The sequence below is a fragment of the Triturus cristatus genome, chromosome 5_1 (assembly GCF_964204655.1).
Source record: "Triturus cristatus chromosome 5_1, aTriCri1.1, whole genome shotgun sequence".
Classification (NCBI taxonomy): domain Eukaryota; kingdom Metazoa; phylum Chordata; class Amphibia; order Caudata; family Salamandridae; genus Triturus; species Triturus cristatus.
The window spans coordinates 935756946-935777129 of record NC_140587.1 but is presented as its reverse complement, the minus strand read 5'-3'; positions in this window follow the sequence as shown (position 1 = coordinate 935777129).

Genomic DNA, 20184 nt, shown 5'->3' with positions numbered 1-20184 from the left:
TACCACCTATCAAGCAAGTAGTAAGTCAGGTGGTACCACAAAGGCCCCCTCATACCACTACCTGTGGTGGGGGTTCCCTTTGAGAGGGTTGAGATTGACATAATTGGTCCCATGAACCTTCCAACTGCATCTGGGCACAGTTATATTTTAGTGGTGGTGGACCATGGCACTACGTATCCAGAGGCTTTGCCCCTTAGGACCACCAAAGCTCCTGAGGTGGCCAGGGCCCTCCTGGGAATTATTTTCCAGAGTGGGTTTCCCTAAGGAGATCTTAACTGACAGAGGACAAATGTCATGTCCAGTTCTATCACTGCAATGTGGAAGGAGTGAACTACAAGTTCACCACACCCTTTCACCCATAATGCAATGGGTTGGTTGAAAGGTACAACAAAACCCTAAAGGGCATGATCATGGGCCTTCCAGAAAAGCTTAGGTGAAAATGGGAAGTCCTGTTGCCCTACCTTCTCTTTTCCTACAGGGAGGTCCCACAAAAGGGGGTTGGCTACAGCCCTTTTGAGCTTTTGTTTCGGCATCCAGTTAGGAGTCCCTTGTGTTTGGTGAAGGAGGGATGGGAGTTACCTCCCAAGTAAGACATAGTGGACTATGTACTTGGTCTCTGCTCCAGGATGGCTGAGTACATGAAGAAGGCCAGCAAAAGCTTTGAGGTGAATCAAGAATTGCAAAAAGCTTGGCATGACCAAAAGGCTGTACTGACTGTTTATCAGCCAGGACAAAAAAAGTATGGGTGTTGGAGCCTGTGGCTCCAGCAGCTCTCCAATACATGTGGAGTGGACCCCATACTATTCTTGAACAGAAGGGAGAGGTCACCTACTTGGTGGACCTTGGAACTCCCAGGAGCCCTCATAGGGTGCTCCATGTAAACAGGCTCAAACCCTATGTGGGCAGGGAAGGCATGGGCTTGCTCATGGCTACTGATAAGAGGCAGAAGGAAGAGAGTGACCCACTCCCTGATCTCCTCTCACAGAACCCTGATGATGGCTCAGTTGATGGTGTAGCCTTGGCAGGCAGCCTCACTGAGCAACAGCAGATTGATGGAAGGAAGGTCCCCGATCGAATACAGGCACATGTTTTCTTTGACTCCTAGTCATACCACTTGAAGGAAACCCATGAAGTGGACACCGGTGAGAGTCTACCAGTTAAAAATAAGATTTACAGGCAGCCAGACCATGTCAGAGATTGCATCAGGATTGATGTTCAAAAGATGCTGGAATTGGGAGTAATTGAAGCCTCAGATTGCCCTTGGGCTAGTCCAGTGGTCCTGGTACCTAACCCTCATACCCAGGGTGGTAAGAGAGAAATGAGGTTTTGTGTGGACTACAGGGGGCTCAATGCAGTCACTAGGACTGATGCTCACCCTATTCCTAGGGCAGATGAACTCATTGACACTTTGGCCAAGTTCTTGAGCACATTTGACCTCACTGCTGGATATTGGCAAATCAGACTAGCTGAGGATGCCAAACCAAAAATAGCATTTTCAACCCCTAGTGGGCATTATCAATTTATTATAATGCCCTTTGTTTTGAAGAATGCACCTGCCACATTCCAAAGGTTGGTAAACAAAGTCCTTACAGGCCTGGAAACATATAATGCAGCATATCTTGATGATATAGCTGTCTTTAGTTCCACCTGGGAGGATCACCTGGTCCCCCTAAAGAATGTTTTGGAGGCTCTGCAGAAAGCAGGTCTCACAATTAAGGGTACCAAGTGCAAGATAGAGCAGAGTAAGGTTGTATACCTGGGCCACCTTGTGGGTGGAGGCCAGGTTCAACCATAGCAGAGCAAAATCCAGACCATCATGGACTGGGTTGCTCCCACTACCCACACTCAGGTCAGAGCTTTCTTGGGCCTGACTGGGCACTACAGAAGATTTGTAAAAGGATATGGGTCTATAGTGACTCTCTTGAATGATCTTACATCAAAAAGAATGCCCAAGAAAGGTCAGTGGACAGTTAGCTGTCAGAAGGCATTTGATGATCTCAAGTAGGTCATGTGCACTGCTCCCATTCTGCAACGTCCTGACTATTCCAAACAATTCATTGTCCAAACAGATGCATCTGAGTTGGGGGTAGGGGCTGTGTTGTCACAAATTAATGCAGAGGGTCAGGATCAACCAGTAGCTTTTGTTAGCAGAAGGTTGACCCCCAGAGAGAAACGTTGGTCAGCCATTGAGAGGGAAGCCTTTGCTGTGGTTTGGGCTCTGAAGAAGCTGAGGCCATACTTGTTTGGCACTCACTTCATTGTTCAGTTAGACCATAAGCCCCTCTTATGGCTAAAACAGAGGAAGGTTGAAAACCTTAAACTTTCGAGGTGGTCCATTTCCCTACAGTGGATGGACTATACAGTGGAAAATAGACCTGGGAGTAACAATGCCAATGCAGATGGACTCTCCAGATATTTCAACTTATAAAATGAAGACTTAACTGGGCAAGGTTAGTCTCATCTCCCTACGTTGGGGGGCGGTTTTGTAGGAAAGTAGGATCTGCTTCTTATGGTTACCCACACGTTTTGCTTGACGTTACACTGTTTTTAACTATTCTGACTGGGACCCTACTAATCAGGAACCCAGTCTATCTGCTTTCTCCCTAAAATGTTATGTCATGTACTTAGGTACACTCCAGATTGGATACTGGGGTACCCTTGTCAGTCCCCAGTATATGGTACACATGCACCCAGGGCATAGGTACCCCAGAGGTCTCCCATGGGCTGAAGCATGTATTATGCCACCCATGAGAGGCCATGCAAAATGGAACTACAGGCCTGCCATTGCAGCCTGTGTAAGATGGTGCATGCACCACTTACTTTAGATATATGTTTACTATATAGGTCGCTACACTTAAAACCTATAAGTCACCCCTATAGCAGGCCTTGACAATCCTGAAGGCGGGTGCTGGGTTTTACATGAGAGGGTGCTCCTGCACGAGCAGAGCACTCCTGCAGCTTTCGGAGACCATTCTCCTGGATTGTCGGTGACGCAGCCCGACATATAGGTAGAGGTGCATTAAATGCTCGCATAAAATGCTATCTCAAAAACGGCTGCAACAAAGCGTGTCGTGTTTGGTATCAAACACCTTGGAATCATACCTCCCACACTGGTAACTGGTGTGGGAGGTATGATAACACACTTCAGAAGCAAGCTTCATGGGGTTCCTGGTTTTCCCGGTACCAGCCTCCTCGACCCGGAGAGCACAAAATGGTTGCTGCCGACCAGAGACACATTGTTGCACTCCTGCTGCTGAGCCAAGCTCGAGCAGAGGAAGGCAGCACAATAGTCATCCTGTCACAGAGAGGTGTGACCACCTCCCAGACAGGGTTTAGTGTATTGGAGCTGGGTGGGGGCACTTCCAAAGTGTGTGAAAGTCTGAATGAGGGGCACATTTGGTATCCCTCTGTATTGTCCAGTTCAAACCAGTCCTGGGAGCCGTTGGCTCCTGCTCTGTCGAGAAACTGGACAAAGGACATGAGAGTAACCTCCCCACGGTCCCCTGAAACTGTCCAGCCTTCTTCTGTGGGTACAAAAGGGCTTACCTGTCTGTAGGACTCTAGATTCGACGTGGACAAGATTCTGATCAAGAAACCACTGACCTTCGACCGTCTGGACACTCTGGACTTCGCTGGACTTCGACTGGGCCCGACTTCACCTCCCTCTTCATTCAAAGCATCGGCTGTGCCCGTGCAATATAAAGGCTCCAAGCAGGATCTGTGGAGCATCAAGGACAACTGAAGTATCTCTCTTGGAGTGAAGGAGTCACTCCCCTGCATTTGCAGGCACCATAACGCAACTGACTGGTCTGCTGATCCTGAGCTCCTGCAGACTCCAAAGGCTCCAGGAACACAGAGGTGGGTTCTTATGTTCATTGAGGTTGAGCTGCCCTCTCACCAAGTTTGAGGCTAGTATCCTTTGTGGGGACCACATAACCCAAACCTCTGTGAACCGCGTACATTTGCAAGTGCATATGGTTCTTGGCGTCCCCCAACTAAGTACATTGGGCTAACCTCTGCACACATTTTGTACAAAGGACTTTGGCCTCCTCACACTCTGCAAGCTGTGACTTTGTGAACCTCCTAGATGTCCCCTTGTCGGCCTGGGGGTCCACTTGAGGGACAACACTGCTATTTTTGGGCTCCCCTGGTTGCTCCAGGCCTGCCCTGATTCCCCTTGCTGTGGTGAGTCCCCTGGTCCTTGCTGGGCCAGACCGTAACCCTCTTTAGCCTTCTTCGTGGGTTGCTGCTGCCAAGGCTTGTTGGTGCTCCCGCCGGACTCCGACCCCTCAGCACTTGATATCCTTTGTGGGACAGCTTGTATCCGGCTCTTGGTCATCCTTGACGTCTCCTGGTCCCTGCAGCTGGAGAGTCAAGGTCTCCATCTTCACACCTGAAGCACCCAACATCGATGGGCATTCGTCTATCGAGCCCTTGGTCACTCCTGAGTGACCCAGACTCTGTCCCCTCTGCTTTCAGGTTGCTTCCAACAAGAATCCACATGTAGGTTCCACCAGACACTTTTCTTCTTTCCAGCAGTGGCAATTCTTTGAAGACTCCCATTGAGAACGACTGCAGTTTCCAACGCCACTTCAGCCCTATGCACCCGGCTTCCCTGGGATAGATAACTCTGGTACTTCAGTATCCACGGGTGAGGTGGCTCTCCAACCTTCCATGTTCCAAAGTATTTCCTCGTAATCCACTGGGAAAGGTCTTTAAACTTTAAAACTGCAACTGCGACTCTCCCATTGACTTGTACGTAGCACACATTCATGTTCTCACACTGCACCCGTCCTCTGTGGGGTCCCTACTTACTCCCCTTGGGTGGTTCCTTGGGGTCCCACCAATTCTACATCCTCTAGAATCTGTCTTGACTCGAGCCGTGGTTCTTATACCACTATTTTAGTATATGGTTTGGTCTTCCCCAGGAGCTCACTGTGTATTAGTGCTAATTATGTTTGTTTCTGTGCTGAAGTATTGTGTGCTTTGTGTTTATCTGCATGTCGCATATACTGTGAGGTATTTAAGGGTGTGTTAAAACAATAAATCCATAATTTTTTAACTACCGTGTGGTTCTCCTTTCATTTAACCAATACATTAAGGTTGCATTATGGTAAAACAATCTGCTTAACATTCCTTCAAGACTAAGCCTGAAGGCTGCTCTCCTCAGTTATCACTTGGATAGCTTTCTAAGGTTATCTTTTACCTCTTAAATCACCATAAGGGTTGTTTGGACTGGTGCCAGGTGTCCACTTTAATTCATGGCCATCATATACCAGGCCAACTTCTCACACCCCTACGCAGCTGAGGTTCACATGTGCCAAGGAATGGTCAGTCCGGACATTGCTAGCATTGGTGACATGGTACATCTGTCCAAGTATGATCTGTTCAGGGGACACAAGTTTCTCTGTCACCATAGTGACACTGGCTCCTAGTCGCTGTAAGCCATGGCTTCTTTTCCATTGATCAAAGGCTGCTGTCTGTACTTGCCCAAGTTAGTGTGACTTACTAGTAAGGTGGCAAGGTCTATGCCACATCGCAGACTAGAACAGCCTGAGCTGGAGTTCTTTCTAAGTCAGAACCCATCTCAGAAACCAAGGTTAACCTCACTAATCCCTTGGTTGCTGTACTACCACTTGTACTGGTGCTCGGGAGGGCAGGTGCCTTAGGGGCAGTGGTAGTAGGAGTTTCCTTGGCCTTTGGACAATCAGCATCCCTTGTTCAATGGGTTTTTACCTTACAAATGTAGCACCAAGGTTTCTTTTTCCCTTTCTTTGAGGTTTGGGACCCACCATCAGCTGCAGGTTTTTGTTTTGGGGGCCTTGGGAAGACTCTTCCTTGTCTTTACTTTTGGCCACACCCTTATCTTGAGATTTAGAAGAGTCCTCCTTCTTCTGGTAACCCCCACCAGTGTTTTTTTGCTTAAGCCTGGTGCCGACCCATTTGTCTGCTTTCTCTCCCAATTCTTGGGGAAACGTCAGATCAGAGTCCACCAGGTACTGGTGCAAAGGTTGATTCCGGTGTAGCCGTTTCCCACAGAGGAGAATAAAAGAGGAAGCTGTGTCTGCTCGTTCCTTGCAGCACCGTTGGGGAACTACAACTCCCATCTTCCCCTACTTGAGCCAGTTACAGGGAAAGAGAAAGCGCCCTCCCAGATTCTTATAAATAGCCCACCCAGGTCTCAGACTGACTTTATTCCATCGCCTTCTCCTCTCTTGAGTACTCAGCCACCAGTTAAAAGAAAGAGAGTTGGGAGACACCCGCGGCATCAACCTACCAAGGTTACGAGGGGACTGGCAAAAGAGAGCGAACTGAAACAACACTCGAACGACACTTCCCTGGACACTCCCTGGCATTTTTTGAAAGATGAAGTAGTCTGGAAAAAAACTGAGAAACTGATTGCTACCTAATTACAGGCCATTTTCAACAGATTAACTAAAATAGAAGAGAGCGTAACAATCCAGGAGAATATTGATGCTACAGGGCGGGGTTCGGCTGGTTCTGAGACAAGGGGGGGGGGGACCAAATCAGGGGAACACAGAGCAAAGAGTCCCTGAGGTACATCCAGACCAACAACCTGAATGTAAGGGCTACCCCGAGACACATCCCATCATCAGAATAGGGGGCACCATATACAAGCCTTGCCACCGACTCACAATCGCTCCATTCTAGTCCCACAGAGGGAGGCACCACACACATGGGGATTCTGGAGGGTCAGCTTGAAGTGGATCTGATAGGGACACTTCCACAAGAAGGAAGGCAATTCACTCAGAGAGGCCGGACCGAAATTTGAGATCTTCCTGCTGCAGCGTCACCATTACTACTGGTCCTGGTAAATATCCCAACCTTAAGAGAAGGCCAAAGGGAATCAACAAGACAGCTGTTGGATAAATCTCTCCACTGCCTTAACAACCAACTCGGTCATCACGATAGAACACGTGATGGCCTGTCTGACCATATCATAATGGCAAGGCGAATTGGTTGGGTTGGCCCTTCACATAAAGTGTATTCAGAAGATTGTGTTGTAGTAAGTGTTAACAATAAAGTAGTACCTAGACTTTTGATGGCCCAGTTGAATGATCTCCCACCACTTAGGTCACAGATTTTCCCCTCTACCCTTGAGTATTTACACACACCACCATACATGAAATCTCTGGCTAGACCCCCAACTGTAAGACCTCTCGCCAACCCACAAATAATAAACTTGGCAAATGTGGCCCAAATAGATGGGGTAACTATGAGAAACAGATTTACTCCCCTCACAGATCTAGAGGCCTGTGACTGACTATTTACAGCAGGTTTAAAACATATCACTCAGGGAGAACTAGAGAAGGGGCCCTTGTCTCCCAAACAAGTAAAAGAGATTATTACTATCCCCGGGAGCGAGGGCTACAAAATCGATGTAATAATAGCCTCTGGAATTTAGCAGGTATATGAAAGAAATTGAATAATCACTAATGGTTGGCAAAACCAGGACATTGTATGCTTCCAGGAGACTTGGGCCCTGGAAAATATTCACATAGATGGGTTTCGATCATACCAAACAAATGCTGTCCCGTCTCTAGCAGGGAGAGCAAGAGGAGGCTTGTTAATCTTAATAGTAAATATCTTATTTATTAAAATCAAAAAATTTAGATCCCCTAGCCCACATTTCATTTTGTATTGGTAGAGGGTGATGGAGGAAGGACTCATATAAAAGAGACTTGCTCGGAAGCAAACCTCTCATATAACATGTAACACTATTAATTATGTATTGTAAAAAATAATATGCACCATATTCCACATTTTAGTAAAGATGAAGCTTGCTTACGTGTTTTACTAACAAGTAACCCGAGTGAAACTTAAATTGGGTGCTAACGCAGGAAACTGTACTGCGCATGCGTCAACAGCATCTATGCAGAATGACGTTCTTTCGCTTGGAGGGAAATTTCTGCCCCTGCGCAAATGCATATAAAATGGCCACTTGAAAGCTCACATGCTAAGCATCTGTTTTGCTGAAACTAAAACAAGCTATTTACTAAGTGCCAACGCGGGGAGAGCCTTTATAAGTAAATGGGATTAGAGTACAGATAGGTGGTATACAGTGAAATCATTTTATTTTTAAATGAATATGTTTCTTTGTGACCTCTCTACTAGTTCGTATTTCGGCTTCCGAGCGAGACTGAAGCCTGTACCACATGTGACTTTCACGCAGGCGCAATAATAACAAGCCAGAAGCCACGATGTCGTTTTTTAATCTCGTCCAAGGCCATCCTTGTAACATGTCCTGGGAACCTGCTGGACATCCTGAATGATGAATAGAAATGAATGTCATATGTATACTTTTTGTTTGATAAAGATGTGAATAATGGGTGGGAAATAAAGTTTTGGAATGAGAATTAGGGGCGGGAACATTAAACAAAGAACCAAAGAAAATTATTAAAACTTAGCATGGTGTTATGATCATTCCCCTTTGCCTGTCCAATCAGAATTAGGGGTTTCATGAAACTGAAACATTAAGGGGTGGTACATGCCATTAGAAAGGTATAATTGAGATGCTGTCCGAGAGCTGAGCGAATGCCAAAGAAGAATCAATTTGCAGACTTAGAATTTTAAGCCAAATAGTTAAAAGAAGATCGTGGAAGAATTGAGGAGGGAAAAAGACAATTATTAGAGGAAGATCACGGAAGAATCGAGGAGGAAGATAGTGTCAGAGAGGTGTGCGATGCAGGCGTCGGATCTAGAAGAGGTCATTTATCCTGACCTGAATCCAGTCCTGAAACCTGTCCTGAAGTCTTTGTCACCTGATCTTTCCAAGGGGACCCTTCCAGCTCTTTGGCCAAGGGGTTGGTTTCCACACCATTCTAGGTAAGTGTACTTCTGTGTAGTATGTCATTGTACTGCTTTCTCTATCCTCTCTTTACTGAGTACTGTCATTGTGAAACTTCATTTAATATAGATGACTGATTATTGAACGGAGTTCGTACTGTATTTTTGATTTTGTCTCACATGAATTTAACTAGATAAAACATTTAACATTTTCCAGAGTCTGTGGTTATTTCAATAGTAAGAAATAAAATTCTATGTAATCTCACCATAAACTAGTTCCAACTAATAGGTCCATTGACCAGAGGATATCATTTTTTGATCAGTGAAACATAAGTTAAGAATGACAGGTAACTAATCTCAAAAAAGCATTGTATAAAATTGACCCCAGTGGTATCTACTAGCCTATGTGAACGTGTGTGTTTATGGGCCCAGGTGAGTATATGGTGTTTGAGTACCTGAGGCCGGTAACCCGCTGGATCAGTTTGCTAATAGCAGAGCTATGGTTATTATTGACTAGTTTGGTGATTATTGATTATTGAATTATGTTTTTAACAAACCTGTTTGTGTTTTGTTTTACGTTGTCTGGAAATTCCCGGGAAGTGAATAGCAAGTGGTAAATGGAAGCCACACTGCAGTGAGGTTACTCGTCTGTTGGAATAGCACTGAGAAGCTATGCAGGGCTGGCAGTGTTAAATTAGAAACCATTTTTGTATAAAAGTGAGAGTGATGATAGCAAAAGAGTTCACAGGTGAAACTTTGGTCTTATATCACCTAGAAAGGGTAACACCGAAGAAGTAACAGGTTCATCTGAGCTTGAGTGAAGGGTAAGCAGAAGGTCTTACTTGCAGCAACAGAAATAATTTATTATTTGGATTTAGTAGAACAGACAGAGTAGTGAATGTTTTTATGTTGTTATTAATGAAAATTTGATGCAAAGTTGTAAGAAAATATGTTTTCGTGTTACCTTGTGAAGGGAGGGTCAGTTGCCGGAGTTGCACTGACCTCACAGAGGGTCGCACTGGGATTGGTTGAAACAGCGGGTGTGTGACTGACGCAAATTTGTAAAGGAGGGGTCAGTAGTAAGGAGTGATACTGACGTCAAAACAATGCCGCGTGAGCCCGAGTTTGATTGGATAAAAGAATAGAAGCCGCAATAGGATTGGTGAAACCCCGAGTGTGAGCAAGAATCTAATTGGTTGTCAAAAATAGAAGCCGTAATAGTATTGGACAGTGGAGGTTGAATGTGGAAATACGATCCAACATTAATAGGGAATCGCCCAGACAAAAGGTATTTAGGATTTGCAAGAGACGAATATATAAAAAGATCATCACCTAAGATGTACGGAGAAAGGAGAAAAATGCAGTTTATGCAGATAATTAAAAATTACTTCAAGAAAGATGAACCCATTAAGACTAGAGAGGGAATTCTTATCCCACCACCAAAGACACCTGCCTCATTTATGATGATGGAGAGGGCCTACCATACCTGTGTGTGGTTAGAAAATTGGATAGAATACACCAAAAGTGTTGGAATGTTAGCTTTCCCAGAAAATGGTATGTTCAATGGGAGAATCCTTCATAATTTGAGAATGCGGATGAATGAATTAGAGCCCAGACCTAGATTAACACAGTATGAGGCATTAGAAGAATGGGAAACTGAGTCATTTGAGCGTGATAGATCCAGAAGTAGTAGAAGTTTATAGAGGATTTTTCCCTAAACAGATTTGTGAATCACGAGAAAGTCAGATGAAACAATGGAGACAAGCAATGATTACGGAAGGACTGTATCCTGTATTAATGGCTGAGGAACAGTTGGGGGCAAGTGTACAGAGAAAACTAAGCATTTAACAATGACAAGTTGTGTGGAATCAGAAGATGAGGTTATGGAGGACATCCTAACAAAAAATCCTACACCATATCAGGAAAGACCTAGTAGAACTACTCCAAGTGCCCCCGCTTTGGGAACACATTTGGTTCCACAGGTTATACATGATCCAATAAATGGGAGGGTACTCCAGGAAAGGAAAGAGAAGCAATAAATAAAAATAGAGAAGAATTGATACAGAAAATAACCCAATTGAATACACACCCTGAAGCATTGACTATACCAATGACTATAGGTCCTGTTGTTCCATTGTATGGGGATAAGGTGAATTGTCCCAAACCACCAGTTATGACAACTCCCATAGTCAAACCTAGAAAAAAATATATAATAATTGAGCACCAAGCCAGTGAATGCGATTCAGTAATTTCATTAATGGATTTGCCGATCAGAGGACAGATAAATGAAACCCCGAGAAGTGTTACACCTAGCTGTTCAAAAGAAATATGATTAGAAACATCTACAGGAACCAAAAGTGTCACAATAGTATCCCCGGAAGAATTAGAGAGATGGACACAGGGAATAGACAAACTGAACCGAACCAACAGCCAAAGATTTTAGATATTTAAGTAATGATAGCTGGAAATGTGGGACTAGATAGGCTGAATGCTTACAGTGAAGAAGAGTTAGTGTTCATTTGTAGACGCATCCCTAGAAATGCAAAGATATTTCATGAGAGATTGACAGATCTTGCCTCCGAAATGGTATTTGAAATAGGGAGATCTAAAGTATTACAGAAACCATATAGAGCAGAATTTACTGATAAGGATTTGGAAAATATGAATGTGTCTGGAAGAAAATTGCAGATTAAGGAGTTAATGACCATCTTACAAAAGTGGGGAGACTTAGACAAATGGAAAGCCAGGTGGATGAGGAAAAAGGAGGAAGCACAGGCAAGTCGAACAACATCTGAATTCTCGTTGAAAGAATCAGGAAAAGCAGAGAGATTGTGCCCAATGAGAGAAGTTCCAGGTGGGGGATATGTACATGTTCCATGGACTCAACAAGATATTTTCTCATTTACCAATGATTTTCCAAAGTTAAGAAAAAAACCAGTTGAATGGTACAGGCAGGTTGAAAGGTTTGTGAAGGTTTCTAAGGTTTTGTTGAAAGATCTGGATGGTCTATTTGACATAGTGGTGCCTGCTGATTTATGGACAGAATGTAAAATCACAGTTGATTGGCCTAGTGATGAGTACCCAAGAGACGAAAAACGGGAGCCCCTTCAGAGGAGGCAATTAAGAAATATCACCAGGTGATCACTTTCTTGAAAGGGAAAATTCCATCAAAAGAAACAGATTGGGTAAAGACAGATAGAACAACCCAAGAAATAAATGAGTCTGTACATGCTTATTATGAATGCCTATTACAGGTATTCAAGCAGTATAGTGGATTTGAGAACATCGGAGATAAAAATATGGGTCATTTTGTGTATCGGTTTGTGTCTGGTTTAAGACCAGAAATTTCCCAAATGATTCAGCAGCATATGTTGTGCTGGCAGGGAAAACCTATTGATGAGATTCTAAAATATGCCAAGTATTGTGGAGACGATATTGAGAATAGACGGAAAAAGGTGGAAGAAAAAGTGATGTGGGCACAAGTGAAAATGTCAGACTGATGATCAAGTGAAAGGACAGGGTCAGAATAATAATAATGGGGAAAAGCCAAGAGGACGATTGAGTAGAGAGGAAGCATAGAAGAAACTTCCTTGTCACGGGTGAGGAAAATTGGGACATTGGAAAAACGAGTGTAAAAATATTCAGAATAATAATGGCCCAAATCAAAATTTAAATCCACAGACGCAGAATGAGGTGATAATGAGTCAACCGCAGCAGGTTGTTAATCATCAGAGTCAGTTGCCACCTACCCCTAAGCCAAATTTTGTGAAAAGAGCAAAGTACAGTGCAGACACCGGACTTGCAGGTGGAAGTGGTGAGAATAATTCTGTAACTTCACAATTTCTTTTGCAAAATAGTTACACCCATGAGGATGATCAATGACGGTGCCTGAGGAGGGAGGAAGAGGAGTGCGTGCTTGGCGCATCCTTACTGGTAGATCAGTCAGGTCCATATATTGATGGGAAGGTAGAAGGAAAAGATATTACCTTTTTGTTGGACACTGGTGCTACCCGTTCTACTGTGAGAACAGCAGTTACCCCAAACCTACCCCTCTCGGGAGAAGCCATCCAAGTAGTAGACGTTTCAAGCAAACAGATTAGAACCCCAATAACAGAACCCATGGAGGTGCGCATTGGCAATTTCAGAGAGATGCACAAATTTGTGGTGTGCGACTCTCGTCCAGTAAACTTGCTAGGAAGAGACTTATTGTGAAAAATGAACTGCACAATTTATTGCGCACCGGATGGTGTTGCGATTCAGACCCCTGATGAAGACGGTAGCTACAAAATGATGTTAGCAAAACAAGGCACAGAGGTGGACGAAATGTATTCAATGATGACAAAAGATGATTTACCAGATAAACGACTGTGAATCCAGAGGTGTGGGATTTCACTGGAAAAGAAGCAGGGTTAATGGCAAATGTGGTTCCAGTAAAGGTGACTGTAAAAGAAGGTGCCATCTACCAAATACTAAGCAATACAAAATGAGTCCTGAAGTTAAAGCAGGTGTTGCATCAGAAATTGATCGAATGATTAAACAAGGCATTTTAAAAGAAATAATGAGCAGTCCTTGTAATTCACCTATAATTGGCATTAAGAAGCCTAGCAGAAAGTACCGGATAGTGCAAGATTTAAGAAAAATCAATAAGATTGTTGTGCCTTGTTGCCCTATAGTGCCGAATCCAGCAGTGATTCTGTATCAAATACCATGGAATGCAGAATGGTTTACTGTAATTGATTAATGCCAAGCATTTTTCTCCATTCCTTTGCACCCAGGCAGCCAGTATCTCTTTTCATTTAAGTTTGAGGACTGTATTTTAGTAGGGAATCGAGTTCCTCAAGGGTATACAGAAAGTCCTTCAATTTTCAATCACATTTTGAAAAAGTGTTTAGAAACACTAGTGATGCCCAGAAATTCAGTTCTAGTCCAATATATCGACGACTTGCTCATTGCATCAAAGTCGCGAGATGATTGTGTTACTAATTCACTTGCTTTGTTGAATCATTTGGCTGATGGTGGACACAAAGTGTCTCCAGAGAAATTACAATTTTGTCGAACTGGAGTCAAATATTTGGGACACCAAATAGAAAGAGCAGTGAGAAAAGTGACCCCTGAAAGAATAAAGATAATAAAACAAATGCAGTTACCACAAACCCAGAGAGAGATCAGAATGTTTCTTGGTGTAGTGGGGTATTGAAGGCAGTGGATTGTAGGTTTTTCTTTGTTAGATAACCACTAATACAGATGACATGTAAATGGGAAAAGGACCCAATGGCTTGGGATGATGAAAGCATGGAAGCTTTTGTGAAATTACAAAATTGTTTGTGTGAAGCTCAACCTCTAGGTATGCCAGACTATACAAAAGAATTTACACTATTCTGTTGTGAAAGAGAAAATTGTGTGCTTTCAGTGTTAACCCAACGACATGGTTTGATGCGACGTCCAGTAGCATACTTTTCTGCTACTTTGGACCCTGTAGCGTCAGCATTACCTGGCTGTTTAAAAGCAGTAACTGCTACTTGTATGAGTGTTGAACAAAGTGAGTCCATTGTGATGGGACATCCTGTGAAAGTATTCGTTCCACATTCAGTGGAAATTCTTTTGACTAGAACACAAACACAGTACCTTACCCCTGGTCGGATGACTACGTGCGAAAGAATCATTTTAGGAGCAGAAAACCTGACAGTGGTCAGGTGTACTATACTAAACCCTGCTACTTTATTGCCAGATGTATGTGGGGAAGAAGTAAGAAATTAAGTTGAGCATGACTGTCTGGATGTCACTGAGTTATGCACCAAGCCCCGTCCAGACATACAGGAGGAACCCCTGAAATAATCAGAACATGAGCTATTTGTAGATGGCTCTTGTATGAGACATGAGGAAGAAGGATTAAGTGCAGCTTATGCTGTATGCAGATTGGCTGGAATAGTCAAAGCTTCCTATTTACCAGGAGTCAAGTCTGCACAAGTAGCTGAATTGATAGCTTTAATTAAAGCATGCAAAATTGGGAGGAATTGGAAAGTAACCATTTACACTGATAGCCAGTATGGTTATGAGGTTGTGCATGATTTTGGCCAGCTCTGAATGCAGAGGGATTTCATGACTTCTTCAGGATCCCCTATTAAAAATGGAAAATGTGTGAAAGAACTGTTGGAAGCATTACAATTGCCAAAAGAAGTGGCAGTGGTCAAGTGTGCTGCACATCAGTCAGGAGATGACTATGTAGTAGCTGGTAATCGATACGCTGACCAGGTTGCCCAGTACTGTGCCAGAAATAAAATGGCACTAAACAGGAAAATTGAGGCAAGTGGAATCAGATGCCAACTTATGCTAGTCTCAGCACTAGAAACATGGGATGAAGTGAGACAATTACAGGATGAGGTGGAAGTGAGTGAAAAGGAGGAGTGGATAAAAACAGGGTGTCAAAGGAGAACAGAGTATGATGTGTGGATTTACCAAGATGGCAGACCAGGATGCCACATTGTTTACTCTCTCAAATGGCCCGAATGTATCATGGAGACACACACGTACACAGGGACGCCATGATTAGGCTCTTTAGACAGGACTGGTACAATCCGAGATTTAGGGCTGTCGCAGAGAGTCTTTGCCAGAGATGTTTAACTTGTCAACAAATAAACCCAGGCAGGAAAACAGTGGTCAGTTGGGGAAGAATTGGAAAAGCAGAAGGACCATTTGTGAGGTTGCAGATAGATTTTATCCAATTACCACCATGCAGGGGATTGAAGTACATCCTTGTCATAGTTTGTTTGTTCTCACGGTGGGTGGAGGCATACCCTACTAAAAGAAATGACAGCATAACAGTTGCCAGACTGCTGTTGAGGGAGATAATTCCGTGGTTTGGTTTTCCAGTAACTGTGGAAGGGTGGCTAACATAAAAGGAAATAGAGTAGAATTAGAAGCACAAGGTGAGATAGATTTACATGACACTGTGACAAATAATGACACTGCTTTAAATGAATTCACAAAGCGATTAGTTCAGTACGTAGACACCATGGAAATTAGTGATTGTTATGTATGTATGAAATTACCAGCATCAGTAGCAGAAGGTGTCACCTATCACCATTTGCTATTAACATATGGTATTTCATGTAGTATATTAACTAGATTATTTTACAGAACAGGAAAATTACAGTATTTTTATTCAAACGTAGATGTGATATTTTCAGAGGTTCCTATTCGCAAGAGTATGAATCCAGTTCTTAGTACTAAAGATGCACAGTTTATGGGTGAATATTTTTTAACTATGAAAACAATAAATATAGCATAAGTACACAAAAACAATCTAACATGTTCATTACATGAAGAAGAAAAGATATTTTTGAATCTAGTAGAGGAAAGGAGACAGGACTTCCAAAGAAAAACTTCTGAAAAGAAACCTCAGATTCCTCAATGGGCTGAGAAAGAGGAAATATATACAGCTGGCAAGACTCATGCTGCAATGTCCCTAGATTTTGAAAAGAAAGGGAAGATCTGCCTTCATAGATTAAAAACTGACAATAACAATGTATTTATTGTTTCCAGAGAATGTGAACATAACTTTTTGATAATTGGACAATGGGGACTAAAGGGGGGAACAGATCCAGTATTTCCTGGAGTCTATTATGTGTGTGGGAATAAAGCTTATTTTAGTTTGCCTGCACGTTGGTACGGGAGTTGCTATTTTGGAATAGTATTCCCTAAAGTCTATCATGTGAAAACAATCACTGGAAGCAATGAAAACACAAACAAACTAACCTGTAGGAAAAGAGCTCGTTTTTCAGAAACAGTAGGCGATATATTTAGTGCATTGATACCTTCAGTGGCAGTCATTCTGAATTCACGAAAAGCTTGTCAGTTATCCACAGTAGTTGATCGTCTATCAACTGATACTGCTGGAGGGTTCTTAATGATCAATACAGAAATGGTTGCAATTAGATCAATGGTGTTACAAAATCGACTTGCTCTTGATATATTATTGGCAAAAGAGGGCGGAGTCTGTAAAATGCTGAAAGCGCAACATTGTTGCACTTGTATTCCACATAAAAGTGTAGAAATTGGAGGATACATGAAAAATATTTCGAAACTGGAAGACGATTTGAAACCACTGGAAGTTGATAGTGTATGGAAGAAATTAACAAATAGCATTACCTCGATAGGGACTTGGCTTACTAATATAGGCAAAGGTTTTATTGGCCAAATAATACTACCTATACTTGGAATAACAATATTAGTCTTAGCAATAATGACATGGTGCAAATGAAGTAAATTAAAAGGGAAAGAAAGGAAAGTATGAAGAAATCCAGTTAGAAGAAATGAAAGGCGAACTATATAAGAAAATGTAAAAGATAAAAATGAGGAAGGAAATGAAAAGGCCGGAAAGGGAATTGAGATGTGTTAAAATTGGCATCTGGTTAGGTGATGGGTAATTTTGTGATGGCACAAATGCCAATAGAGAGGGGATTGATGGAGCAAGGACTCAAATAAAAGAGACTTGCTCGGAAGCAAACCTCTCATATAACATGTAACACTGTATTAATTATGTATTGTATAAAATAATATGCACCACATTCCACATTTTAGTAAAGATGAAGCTTGCTTAGGTGTTGTACTAACAAGTAACCCGAGTGAAACTTAAAATGGCTGCTAACACTGGAAACTGTACTGTGCATGCGTCAACTGCATCTACGCAGAATGACGTTCTTTCGCTTGGAGGGAAATTTCTGCAGCTGCGCAAATGCACCTAAAATGGCCGCTTGAAAGCTCACATGCTAAGCATCTGTTTTGCTGACACTAAAACAAGCTATTTACTAAGTGCTAATGCTGGGAGAGCCTTTAGAAGTAAATGGGATTAGAGTAGAGATAGGTGGTATACAGTCAAATCATTTTATTTTGAAATTAATATGTTTATTTTTGACCTCTCTACTAGTTTGTATTTGGGCCTCCGAGCAAGACTGAGGCCTGCACCACACGTGACTTTCACGCAGGCGCAGTAATAACAAGCCAGAAGCCATGATGTTGTTTTTGAATCCAGTCCAAGGCCATCCTTGTAACATGTCCTGGGAACCTGCTGGACATCCTGAATGATGAATAGAAATGAATGTCATATGTATACTTTTTGTTTGATAAAGATGTGAATAACGGGTGGGAAATAAAGCTTGGGAATAAGAATTAAGGGGCAGGAACATTAAACAAAGAACCAAAGAAAATTATTAAAACTTAGCATGATCATTCCCCTTTGCCTGTCCAATCAGTTTCATGAAACTGAAACATTAGAGGGTGGTACATGCCATTAAAAAGGTATAATTGAGGTACTTTAGTTAGATAGAAGGGCTCCTGATGCTGAGATGCTGGGAGATCGGGATGCTGTCCAAGAGCTGAGCAAATGCTGAAGAAGAATCAATTTGCAGACTTGTAATTTTAAGCCAAATAGTTAGAAGAAGATCGCGGAAGAATCGAGGAGGAAATAAGACAATTATTAGAAGAAGATCACAGACGAATCGAGGAGGAAGATAGTGTCAGAGAGGGGTGCGACGCAGGCATCGTATCTAAAAGAGGTTATCTATCCTGTCCTGAATCCAGTACTGAAACCTGTCCTGAAGTCTTTGTCACCTGATCTTTCCCAGGGGACCCTTGCAGCTCCTTGGCCAAGGGGCTGGTTTCCTCACCATTCTAGGTAATTATACTTCTGTGTAGTATGTCATTGTACTGCTCTCTCTATCCTCTCTATCCTGAGTACTGTCATTGTGAAACTTCATTTAATATAGATGACTGATTATTGAAATATTTGACTTTTTCTTCTTGGAGAAACAGAGTTCGTACTGTATTTTTGATTTTGGCTCACATGAATTTAACTAGATAAAACATTAAAACTTTTCCCGAGTCTGTGGTTATTTCAATAGTAAGAAATACAATTCTATGTCATTTCACCATCAGCTAGCTCCAACTAATAGGTCCATTGACCAGAGGAAAGAACTTTTTGATCAGTGAAAGATTAGTTAAGAATGACAGGTAACTAATCTAAAAAAAAGCATTTTATAAAATTGACCCCAGTGGTATTTACTAGCCTATGTGAATGTGTGTGTGTTTATGGACCCAGGTGAGTATATGGTGTTTGAGTACCTGAGGCAGGTAACCCGCTGGATCAAGGGGGTTAGCGATTGGGATTGGTTATTAATACATTTTTATAATAACAATTTTAGAGACACCCAAGCAGTGGTGAGTACCTTGGATAGTAAAATATGAAAAATCAGCACAGGAAAGAGGTAGAAAGATATAAACATAGTCTAGATGGGGGATTTTAGTGCGCAACTACTAACCACAATTGATGGAGGAGCATACTCCAGTGGCACCAAGGGGTAAGAGAGGTATTACAAAGAAGTGGATACACCCTCCCGAGTTAACTACAGTAAACATAAAGTATCCAGAACCATTAAGCTGAAAATTAGACTTACGTGGCATACTCCGCTCAAACGCAGGAAAGGAGGCAACTCCTTTTTGATAATTAACCCTCACAAACCCTATTGGTGTCATGCTTCATCATAGGGTTCACCCTGACTCCTAAAGGTCAGGGTGGGCTCGACCGTATTTCAGGAAGCGCTTAGAAGATGTAGGCCAGGTGGTCTAAAGATAAAAATCCTACTGCGTTCCCCAAGTATCACTTTATTCACGGGGACGTAGCGGATATTAAAATAAATATATACAAGGGGTTGTTTGGAAGTAATGGTCCTATGACCCTAAGGCTGTGCCAACATGTTTCAGCCCCTGTTTAGTGGCCTGTTCAGTCCTGGGCTTTCTTCAGGGCAAAACAAAGTTCCCTCCCTGGTATTAAATAAGGAATGTTCCTATATATTTTTATTTGACGGAACAGAAAGCTGTTCCCTCGTGAAAAGTAAATGGAGGGTATGCTTATCTCTTCATCCAGAAATAAGGCAAACATTCCGCCTCTAAGGAAAAAGTGAAAGGAAACAAAACAGACAATTTTTCATTTCATTAAATCGCATTTTTCATAAATATGCACTCCCAATGTGCTCGTGGGCTTTCATTCCTTTCACTCTGTGATCTGTGACCATGTGAATGAGCTATTGTTGGGTATACTTAACCCCAGACTGCCACTCGCAATATGCGTCCAGTGCTAGCATTCAAATTTTACTCGTAAACCATGAGCACCTTCTTCACAGTTGAAAACAGAAGCAAACTCCATTATTCCAACTCCACTATATGATTGTCTTAGTGGAATTATGTTTATCTGCAACGTGAATCACTCCACTCTTCAGTGTACTGCCCATCATCTTTTTTGGCAGTTATATCGGGATATGCCCTTACCCGAGTGTGATGGAAAAAGCGATTCTCATGGAGATCGGGAAAGGTTAGCCTTAT